The following is a 12,466-nucleotide window of genomic DNA, read 5'->3' on the forward strand; positions in this document are numbered from 1 at the left end:
ATAAATAAATGGAAATGAAGAATGAGGGCGTGTGACTGTAAAGCCATGAAGGTCACTTTATGGAATGCTAACAGATGAGCAATGCTCCAAGTGGCATTTGACAAAATGTCACTCTGTGTGATGATGATCACAATGATGATGTCAAAAGAGGTTCATTTGAATTGGGATTCAGGAGGCTCCTCTGTTTAAATTCTGTCTGAGCTACTGACAGGCTGCAGGACCTGCTAGATTATACTGAACTCCATGGGTCAAATTGGTCCTTGCTGCAACTAAATTGACTACAGTGGAATTATTCTGGGAGTGAACTTGATTTCTCAGACATCAGTCAACACAGCTGTTTCACTGAATAAATGAAAGAAAGCAAGCATAGATGTCACTGGAAAACAGATGCATCTGAACTGAGTCCTTTTGTTTTGGCAAAACTAGAGCAGAACTGCATAAATGTTACTTAAAATGCATAAATAATTTTTGATAGTGGTTTACTGACAATGTAAACTCTATGAAGGTAACAGATTTTTTTTCAAGGTAATTATTAGCGTCATTGCCTTTTTCAAAGGGGATGTAATTATGTATGTTATAACTTGGAAGATGATGTGCATTTTTAAATATTCTGGTATAGATAGTTTTTTCTTGAAAAAAACTTGTAAATGACTTAAGCATACAGCACAATGCTGCACAATGGTAAGCTTCTTCCACAGAAAATGCTTTTGGAGTCAGGGAACAAAATAATGGTGTTAATTAATAAAAGATAATTGTTATTAAAAGTACTTGAACAACATATGCAGAGGATAAAACTACCTCTAAAATGGAAAACAAAAAGATTGCTTCTAAGCTTCCTGTTTCCTGGGATGGAAGCTTTTAGAAACCACAACTTTTATGGATTTTGGGGTAAATAAAGAACAAGTGACTTGCTCCTTTGAGGCAAATGAAGTGAATGACTGGTGTTCTCTTACTGACATTTAACTCCGCTATTTATGTTTAATCATAGAAGCACTGGAAATTGCAAGTGGGATTTCCCCTGGTTTCATCAGGACCTCTACAAAGGTAGGAGTAAGTTTCTTTAGAGCTGAAATGAAGAGGTTCGATCATGAGCATGTTTCTAAGACTAGCTGAAAGGACACCAGATCCTGGTGTCTGTGTACCTGTGTCACTAGGAGAACTTTGGGGAGTTTATAAAGTCAGTGTAAAAAAGAGCTAGACAAAATGTTGGTTTACAGAGCAATTGCAAGAGATGTTCTTCAGCACAGATAGATAAACCTAAACAAAGGGTTTTTCTTTTATCCCCACCATTCCTGTCATTTAAACAAAACCAGCAGTTACAAATCAAAGGGTTCTTTTATTCCAGCTGCTCATGTGATTTAAGTTAAGAAAGTATTTACAAAACACAAAATAGAACAACCTTAATAAAAATAATTTTCCAGTTTCATGTATGCTGTACTGTTCTTCTACCAGAGATACCCTAATTCTAGATAAGACTGAGATTTAACAAGTAGGAAATACTTGGCATAATTTAAGAAAACTTGGAGAGGTGACATTTTTTCATCCTTTTTCATGCCGATTTAGTAATGAGGACAATGGAGTTGCTTCTCTAGACATGATTAAAAAAAAGATCTGAAAGGGTTTTCCAGTTCATCGTCTTGTTTCAGAGCAGAATCCCCTCTATTTAATCAGCTCCTGACAGATACTTCTTCAACCTGACCTTGAAAATTTACAGTCATGCTGATTCTTCAGACCTCTCCACAGTGAGCTACTGCATAATGTTTCTTACAGTTCAGAAGCTTTTTGTAAAATATAACTTAAAATCTTCAAGTTGCAGTTTGAGGCTATTGCTTCTTGCCATATCAGTAGACATGAAAACAGTTCATATCTCTGCAATACTTTTTATGTGTTGAGAACTGATACAATATCTTCCCTCACTCCTCTCATTGCTAGACTAAACAAATGAATTCTTTCAGTCTTACCTCATGAGTCACAGTTTCTATACCTCTGAAAATTACATGGCTCTACCGTGGTTTCTTTATTGGTCTTTCTTCAAGTGAGGTGCCGGAAAATGCATGTTGTACTCCAGCTCAGGTCTTATCAGTGCTGATTTGAACAGAACTTTGCTTCATGTGTCCTTTATAGAGCTGTTTTTACACCCCAGTGTGAAGTCCGCTTATTTTACAACAGTATGACAGCAATGGCTTGTTCAGTTTATGATGCAATACCACCCCTAGATGCTTTTCTGAGGGGTGTATTGCTTACTGATAACACTCCATCGCCTTCCTGTGCAGCTGATTATTCTTAAAAAAACAACTTTACATCCTTCCATCTTCAACAACATACTGTTTTTTTCACACCATTTCTCTGGTTTGTTACCATTTTTTATTCTGATGTTTATCCTGTTGACATGGTGTACATGTGCACTCATACCACTTTGGCCACTGCATTGAAACCATGTTGACAGATTCACTTTCCTGTTTCCTGAGGAAAGGCCATGCACCCCTCATGAAGGAAGGTGTCATGGGTAGAACTAGCCCATTTCATGCATGCCATGACCACTCCATGCCCAATTCTGTGTGCCTCTCAGGAGAAGACAAAAGGGAATGGGGCATGAGATGAGGGAATTTTCGAGGAAAATTGAATCTGGTCCCTAGATAGATTCAGAGTATCTCCTTAGCTAGCCATGCGTGCTTCCTGCAAGACCAGGTTAAGAGCCTTATTACAGTCAAGATATGAAGCATCTATTGCTTCTCCTTAATCTGCAAGGCCTGTTTCCCAGTTGTGGAAGGTTGCTTTTACAAGGTTGGGTTTTGGTAAAACCACAATTACCTGTTACTTATCACCATAGGATTACAGGATAGTTTAGTTTGAAAGGGACCTCATGAGGTCTCTAGTCCAACCCCCTGCTCAAAGCAGGGTCAGCTATGAGTTCATACCAGACTTTATCCTGTTGGATTTTGAAAACCTGCAAGAGTGGGGACTTTGCAAGCTCTGTGGGCAACCAGTTCCACGGCTTGGCTGCCTCATGGTGAAAATGTTTTCCCTTAAATCCGTTTTGAACCTCTCTTATTTCAATTTACGCCCATTGTCTATCATCCTCCCACCATATAGCACTTTGAAGAGCCTGGCTCCATCTTCTTGATAATTTCCTCTTTGCTATTGTACAGATGCTTAGGAATACTTTATTTTTTTCTCTTATTTGGCAAAAGGAACTAAAAGGCCTTTCCTGAATGCCTGAGTTTTGGATTCTCCCTTTTTTCCATTTGATTATTTCCTTTCTTATTTAACTTACATGTTCCTTATTTAGAGAGGGAATGAAGCAGTTACTTCTGAGAACTAGTAGAGAATGGTTAAGGGAGTTATGTCAGGCTGACACAATTTAGAACATTTAATTTATCTAAGTTGTCTTTATCTGTTCTTTCCCTTTTCTATCTGGAAGTCTTATTCCTGTCTCTAACTTAGAAATCAAAGCAAGGCATCATACACAAGCATTTGCAGAAGTTGAAGCAAGGAGGTAAAAAAAGAGACATTAGGAAACATTTCTTTACTGAGAGGGTGGTCAAACACTGGAACAGGCTTCCTAGAGAGGTGGTCAATGCCCCATGCCTGTCAGTGTTTAAGAGGCATTTGGACAATGCCCTTAATAACATGCTTTAACTTGCGGTCAGTCCTGAAGTGGTCAGGCAGTTGGACTAGATGATCGTTGTAGGTCCCTTCCAACTGAAATTAGTCTATTCTATGCTACACTATGCTACACTATTCTATCCTATTCTATCCTATCCTATTTTACTATTCAGCTTGTGAGTGTCAGCCACCATCTTGTGCAAGTCAAGTCATCTGTTTAAAGGCAGGTACTTTGAATTAAATCACAGCATCTCATTGACTATGCTGAACTTTGATTCAGGCCTTTAGAGTCTTTGCCTGTAAAGATCAGATAGCAAATCTTAACTATGCACATAGTTCCTGGTGCTTTATTGCAAACTGTGTAGATGGGTTTTCCTTATTCAAATATACGTGATTTGGGGTAGATTTTATGTAGGCAGAGAAAGTCAATCCATACATTTCTGAGAAATATATGAGCATATTAAATGGATGAAATAAAAATTGCATGTAAATGCCACATATTCTTTCTTTTATTTATCCAGAAGCCACTGAAAACTTTGAAAAATAGTAGAAAGAATAGTTTCAAGAAGCTTTGGCGAGTTTAGTGTTTCTCAATAAATCCCTTGTGATCAACTTACATGTATAATTCATTATACTAAAAAATTACTCCTACTGCTTAACTTGTAATTAAAAAAGCAAAGATGAGATGTAAATAATTTCACAGATAGAAAGCCAAGACTGGAAAATATGGGTTATCATAGTTAAAAAAAAAAAAAAGTAAAAAAGTGGGAAAGTCAAAAGGAATAGCTGTGAGATTTGTGCACCGTGCAGCTGGCAGTAAATTCTGAAGCTTTCTGGTTTTATTTTTTTATACCTGATTTGTGAAAAATGTTTCAGGATAAAATAAATACATTACATAGTACAAAAAGTAGATCCGCCAGCATTAATAGACTAGCACTATGCAATACCATCAATGCAATAACTGCAACTAGCTAGAGGGTAACTGCCCATCCCCTAACTCTGCTGAATCTACTTAGTAGTTGTGACATGGATTCCTATTCCAAACCTTCTTTCGTTCCACATACTGCAGCTTATCTGCTATGAAGACTATGTTGTGTTTGAAAACGCCTCTTAGGTGTATCTCTTAAGCCTCTCATGTTAACCCAGTTCTTCCTTATACACTTAGTTAAATGGGATTTTCCAATTAAAAAATATATATTCCAGAGGTACACAGGTACTCTTATGCCTCCCAGTCAGTATCTGAAGTTCCAAAGGCAAATGTGGAAGCAAATGTGTTTAAGGCATACTGGATCTTTATGCGTGTGCATCAATTTGAATGTGTTCTGGACATTTCAAACTTAATTTCTTGTCTACAGACCAACTCATTAATGTGTATGCACTGAAATTCTTGCATTGCAAACCTGATGATTTTCTGAGCATACGTGGCTCAAGTTGCCTGGCTTTTGTGAAGGAGAAGCATCACAGTGCACATCAAATACAGAGAAAACCTAGGCATGCACAATGTCTGGGATTAGCAGATGTTTGGCAGCCTGCTTGGAGTTACTGCTCTGCACTAGCTGCCAAACATCTGGAAGTTAGCAGAAAAATGTAGAAAAGTGGTAGGGAAGAAAATGACCAGCAAGAGCAGCTGTCTCCCACAAAAAAATGGTAGGTCTGGCACTCTGGGCTATAATAGGATTTGAGAAAAGCATCAATCTGGGACGTAGAGCACAGTGGGTTTGAGAAGCTCCAGAAATTGTTTCCTTCAGAGGACTATAAAAAAAGGCCAGTGAATCTGAAACCAGTCTGAAAAAGATCTTTAGTGATATGCACTGCTAAACTCAGTGCAATCAGATTGTTAACTTGAAATTTAAAAGTTTAAATATCAACTTTAGCAAGTTAGCTGCTTACGTGAACAGAAATATCCAACCAATGTTATCCCGCATTCCCAGACTCCTGCTGGCTTCTCAGGTTATAAAATCCCCAACTTTCTCTTTGCCAGCCAACTGTCAACACTCCTAGCCTTTCCCTTTATAACTTCTACAGTGTGGTTATTCATTGCACAAAATACAGTTGGTACAGAGTCTTGAACCCTGAATATGTGCAAGCATCAAAAAATAAACTTATTGTAATATAAAGATAAATAACACAAGGAATACTCAAGTGATTGCTTTATTTGTATTTAATTAATGACAAGAACTCGATATTTAAATTTAAGTAAAGATGCTGCAGAATTTCCAGCCTGTTGCATTAAAATGCCGGAGGCCCTTACAGAATGTAAGTTCAACTTGTTGTGCCCTTGAGTAAATGCATTTATAATCTGTATAATACCCTCTGAAAATGTAATAAAATATATGGATCTGATCTTTAGATAAGAGAAGCCTGGGATGAGCTACTAGCCTGAAGCTCAGGATAAGTTTTATTTTGCCTGAAGGTAGCTGCCTAGAAGTTTGGTATCTTTAGTCTGCTGCACTAGTCATTTGTTCCTCTACATTCACCAGGAGGGAGAAGTACTATGAGAAGACCTTTCTTATTAGTCATCCTAAGAGAGGTGTCCAGAGTACAACAGATAACCCACATTCTGGAGGTGCCTGTTTCCCTCCACTGACTATTGAGAGAGTGTAGAGAACTAGTTTTATACAGCTGAAGTTAAATGTGATGAGTGATACCACCTTCGTACCTTGAGCGCAGGGCAGGCCTACAGCACACAGAGATGTGCCAGGACTCATGTTTGGCCAGTCTGCAATAGCATCATGGACCCTGAAGTGTCTACAACATCATGGCAATCAGTCCAGGCTATAAAACCAGCTAAGAAGCTGGATGGAGCTGTAAAGCTGAATGTTTTTATACTTTTCTTCCACAGTTAAACTGCAACAGGGAACCGTGGTAGCTAAACAAAAACTGCCCTGGATCAATGACTATTTTGGGTAAGTCTCTACTCACACTGTATTAATATCTGTATAAAACTACATGGTCTGTAGTCTGTGTTTGCTAATGCTTACTTAAGCATTACTGAGATTTTAGGGATTAGAGACTGAGAAAACAGGGTTTAAGGGAGGAGATAGAAAACCCAGTTATCTGATCTTAGAATAGCATGTAACTGTACATTTACTATATAATAAGCTCTGATGAGAAGCAGTAACAGCATTTTTGTGTAACAGAAAATCTACTCTCCTTCCATAGATTGTTAAGAAAAGCTGCTCACAGCATTGCTACCTGAACGATGTCCGAACAGAGGAAGAATGAATCACAGAATCAAAGAATGGTGGCTGTCTTGGCTGCATGATCAGGTGCCAAATTCTAATATTTTCAGTAATTACATTAATTTCAGTTTTCACTAACTGTGTTAATTTCTGTTGAATTATACTAGAGACTTGGGTGATCTTTTAGTTATGTTCTGGAGAAAATATTTTGCTAAAGTGACCTTTTCTTAAAATGAGCAAAAGGTTGTAATAAATGTTGGAGTTTTGGGAACTCATCCGCTATCAAATTAGAATAATGATATAAAGAAATGCACCTGTATGTGGTTATAGTCAAAGGAAGGTACGGAAATGACACTTGTATAGAATGCCAACAAAAGCAATAAAAAAGGACTAATTTCTAAGATCCTTGTTCTGTAGTGAGCCTGCTAGAAGGCAAGGAGAAACCTATCTGGTTTAGTAAATTGTATTAATTTACCCGCAGGAATTTCCTATTGAATTACTGTGTCAGGCTGAATCTTTCATTTGGCATGTTCTTGAAAAAGTGTTTTTTATGAACTATCCAAACTCCTTCCATTTATCTTTCTGATAAAAGCCTTCAGAAGTCAGGTAGTAAGTTGTATGGTACTTAGTGCCAGGTCCCTCTTTCTTATTTCAGTGCATAAATATGCATGACAAAAAGAACTGCATGCAGACAGAATACTATAATATTCCCTGAAGAAAGTTTTTAATCAGCAGCTTTGAAAGAGTGGTCTGTTAATGAGCAACTGAAATGTTATAAATTCAGCCAACAGCCTTTTTGTTTAATTTAGACAGTCTTCCTTGCAGCTCGAGAGTGCAGAAGACCAGTGTCAGTGGCCTGTAGGCCCTTGCAGTTGCTGCCCAGTGATTAATCATGGGAAAGAAAAGCTACTTGCAATTTAATTAGCTGGAGGATAACCTATAGGTAATACTGATAAAAATAATCAGCTAGATGCCAGTGAGCAGCTGCCATGAAAATCAGACAGTGTAGTGTCCATAAATTTGGTTTGTATTCTCAAAACAGCTTTATTCACAAAACCACTCCTTTGCGAAAAAGTATCGTTTCTTGAGCCCATGTTTTTAGGCTCGTTTGAATTCTGCTTGCTTGGCTAAGCTAAAGCCAATTCCTGGCAGCAGGATTTCAGCATATTCATTAAGTGCAATACTGTATCATCGCTTTAAAAACATAGTGGATTGTAAATAAACAGTGAACACGATGACTCTACAAAAAGCCAACACAGCGCTAAACAGTAGTTTAGCTGAAGGCAATTTCAATTGTTAATACTTTCACTGTGTGCTGGTTTCAGCAGTTTTGAAGGTCTTTTTCCTGAGTAGTGCTGTTCTGATGCTCAGTTGCTGCAGCCTCTTGCCTGGGGTTGAATCAACCTGTGATTCAGGATAGCTCTTCCAGACTACTTCTGTAGTAACCTGATCATGATAGTGTGTCTTGCTGATACGAGCTTTTCCTGTATATATGAGTGGAAGAAAAACCTTTCAATGAGATCATGCTTTCTTTGTTCGTATCTATTAAGATTGCCATTCTAGTTCAGAGTTACAGCAGAGCTGATGTCGAAGTATTGTGTTCAGCCCCTGTGTTGACACATGATTATATATGCATCAGGTGTGTATATGCAGGTTTCTGATTTATATCACTTTCACTGCTACTACATGGAATTGTTTTATAAAGTAAAAGTATTACTTTAGAAGGAACCAGCTAGATCTATGAGTGCTGGAACCAGCTGAATCTTTTTTTCATATTGGGTATCTGTAGCATCTCTCCCCATGTGTGTGAGCTGATATCACAGCCTTCTCTTCAGCTGGTGGTTCCTGGCTGCTTATTTTCATGAGACATAGGAATGGTCTTATCTTTGAGATCTCCATGTCAAGTTTGGTTGATATTGTACAGTAATGAGCATGGAATCCTCATTTCCTCAGAAAACCAGTTGGAATTGTATAATTCAGACTGTATATTACTACTGGGTTTGGTGGAGTTCCTGGCAAGTTTGAAGGGTAAAGCCGCTTAAAAACAGAAAGTGGCATTTGGTCCTTTTCCAGAAACCTGTTTACAAGGGATGCTAATCTAAAATAGCTACTTAGTGTAAAATACAAAGCTCTTCATACCTATGGTGAAATCTGGAGTCTGGATTTGAAGGAACTAGATTGTCATCCTGAGAATCTCACCTATATCATCTATCCATTTCATAAGGCTCTGTGGCATCCTGAACTTGGCAGACAACTATTTATGTGTCATGCTGATGACTGCAGGATAAATGACAAGGACATCGTTTATATAGAACTCCCCTTTGCTAATCCTGGCCCTTCTGCTTCATTGTTGCTTGAGACTGGACGCATAACTATGAAGATAGGTCTCATTTTCTCCATCAGGAAGCTGCAGATAATACTGTTTACCTAAACCAGAGGGATATCATGAACATTCATTGTTATAATAGTCCATTTCTAAATAATCTCATTGTAAAAAGAGGTTGTTAAAACCATTTAAAAAGTAGTGTTTTGTAAGAGTTTAGTGGTGAATGTTTATATATTCAGCTCATACTGTTAGAACACCAGTATTTGTTTTATTTTATTGTATTTTTAGCTGAATAATAGCATTTCTTGATTTAAAGTTGCATCTCTCTAATGACCTTTGCTGGATGCTAAATTTTATATTGCATTTACATATGAGACACTGCTATTTTGTTAAGTAGGAGACATATTATGAGGATAATCAGTTTATCTTAAGCTGTAATTCTATGTCTAGCAAAGATTCAAATTTCTAGGATGCAGGATGGCTAATGGCTTAGTGAAGTCTGGTAAAACATCTTTGAGATAAATCCCAGCGTAATGAGATCAGTTAGATCTAACTGTAAAATGGAAGAGAAGCTTAATTTTAATTTTCAAATGCACGGTTTGGTGCCTTGCTTTTTTATTTTACAACTTGACAGAGATATATCTGAAATTTAAAAAATGCTGGAACTGGATGGATCTTTTGAATATGCATAAACTAAAAGGGAGAAAATGAACTAAAAAAAAAAAAAGAAGTAGCTGGCTTCATGTAAGGTTAGATTTTCTATTCCACGGAAACTAATTTGCCTCCAATGTAAATTCTCTGGTGAAAGGATGTGCCTACTTTGCAGCTACAAGATGCTTCTTACATAGGTTATGTGGGTACTAAAATAGTACAGTCAGCAAAATAACAGTAATTTCAGTCACAGAGATCTACAGTTACATACGTGATCACGGGGTCCTTGTCAAATTAGGTAGCATCTGGTTTCTTGGCATTTAGGTTTGTATTTTAAGTAATGTGTTAACAACAGTTTCCACTTTTATTTTTGAATGTATGCAGTATATCATGCTTTTGTGTTTTACTGTTTTCATCCAATTACAGTCCTTGTGACGGAAGCTGGACAGGTCCCACTGCAGGATTAAAGCTTCTGTTTAAGCACACAGCATATGAAGTGGCAGTGCAGACTTTTTAGGGCAGTCAGTACATTTTCATTCTGAACTCCAAAGGGAATAGAAACTTGCCTGCACACACAAAATATTCCAGAAAAGCTATGTATTTAAAATACGATGGCTTTTACTGAAATTGCTCCATGTTTTGGGGTCTGAGAAGGTAAATCACAGTGAATAGCCTTGTCAAGCTTTAGCCTCTGAGGCAGCTCAGAAGCTTCTAACAACTGTCATTGTCATTTGTAAGTCACAATAGTTTTGTTGCCTAAAATCTGCATGTGACTGATAACATTTTGGGGGAAGGGAGCACCACTTCTGACAGCTCTTGTGAATCAACTCTGAGTAACAGGACCTCAGCAGTTGTAGGAGACAGCTCACACTGAGCAGAAGGATCCTCAGTTCCTGCCATTTTTGAGACCCAGCGTGGAATTACAGTCCAGAGCAAGAGACAGAGTGACTGAGGGCACTCATCAACTCAACACTGAGCTCCCTCAAAAACTGGCTGTATCTATTAAAAAGGAAAGCACAGGGGGCACACAAGGTAGGCACTGAAGGACCTGGGGAAAAGCTGATACTACATGTGCTGCCCAAGATCCTCTTCCTTCAGATCATCTGCCGACAGCCCAGCTTTCTCTCTTTTTTTGGGGCAGAGCAAGACAACAATAGGGAAGGTATGTGGTATCTGTACTGAGGCAGAGGATGTCAGAAGTACTGTGCTATAGTCTGAGGCAGAGGGGAGTTCCTGGGTTAGGAAAATAGTACCAAAAACCAGTGCCTTCTCTCCAGCATATGTAGTACAGATTTTTTAAAAATAGTACTTTGTTTCTTTGTATTGTGTCACACTTAACACACTGTGGGACTGGGACAAATAATAGAATTTCATCTCTTTTTTCCTCATTGTTGAGATAATACTTGATTAGCCAAGTGCAAAGCTTCTAACTCCAGGAAAAAAGGTAAACATCTTAAGCAGGAAGTAAAAACTGACAGCACAGCTTTCTGCATGTCTGTACCTATTTATCTACAGCCATATACTCCAAGCAGGCTCAGGAACAATCTTTGGCACTGAAATGAAGTTGCCGCTACTGGTACATTGCCAGAACTTTTGCCAGACCAAATTTGGCTCTCGTCAAGTACTATTCCCACAAGCCTTTCCCAGCGCCTGGCAGCTGGGAGGGACCGTTCCTGGCACAGTTTGCAGAGGGCTGTGCTGCGCTGGGAGCTGAGGGCGTTCATCAGCGTCAGCATGGACAGTTCCCTGCCAGCTGGCCTTGGTGGAACGTTGAATTTACTGGTGTTGATGAAGCCTTCCTACCCCGAACAGTCCAGTCTCTTATATGCGTCGCATGCATTCAGAATGCTTCTTAAAACACGACTTTAGATTATTACCTTGTTTCAGTCTCGGGATTTCCCCAGTTAGGGTGGATCTCTCTTGCAGGAAATGCAGCGCCCTCAACTAGTAGTGCTGAAGCAGCCTATTTCAACGCTGCTTGGAAACACGTGGCCAAAGGAACCTCAGCAGGCGATAAGCTCTGCCCACAGCAGTTCACAAGCTCACTGAAGAAACACGGGACTTTGTGGTTACTGAAACTGGCAATAATGGTTTGAGAGGAAAACTGGCTTTCTTGAATTGCAGTGTTCTGTGGAGTGGAGTTAGGAGAGCAATGCAATTAAAACCTAGGCCTGTTTTGCACAGTTTGTAATTAGCCAGCTCCGGAATAGTTTGGTTTGACTGTGGTTTGTTGGAACATACCACTGAAAATATGAATTACAGGGGAAGCATTGGTTTTGTGAGGAATACAAACTTTCCATAGCTTGGATCAAGTTACTGGGCCTCCTTCCCATTGCTGGGCCCACACCGCTGAGGCTTGGTCGCGGCCCCAGTGTTGGTTTCCTCACAAAGGGGTCAACCCCCTCCCGGTGCCATGGGCAGTGGCAGCACCGTAAGGGGCTCTGAGGAGAGGGGAGACTACCACACTGCCATGGAGGCTGGTTAGGAAAAGGGCAGGTAAAGGCAGCTTTAACCGGGGGCTGGGTGGTAACGCCAGGGCTGGGTCGGGCCCCGATTCCACCAGGTGCCGGAAGGCCTCAGCAGAGCCGAGGGGAACGCGCGGCCTGCGGGCAGCGCCATGCGACAGGCCGCGGACGGAGCTGCCTCTGCGCCTGCGGACCACCCGTCGGAAGTCCGCCATCGCCCCGCCTACCCGCTCGCC

The sequence above is a fragment of the Gavia stellata genome, chromosome 4, assembly GCF_030936135.1.
Source record: "Gavia stellata isolate bGavSte3 chromosome 4, bGavSte3.hap2, whole genome shotgun sequence".
Classification (NCBI taxonomy): Eukaryota; Metazoa; Chordata; class Aves; order Gaviiformes; family Gaviidae; genus Gavia; species Gavia stellata.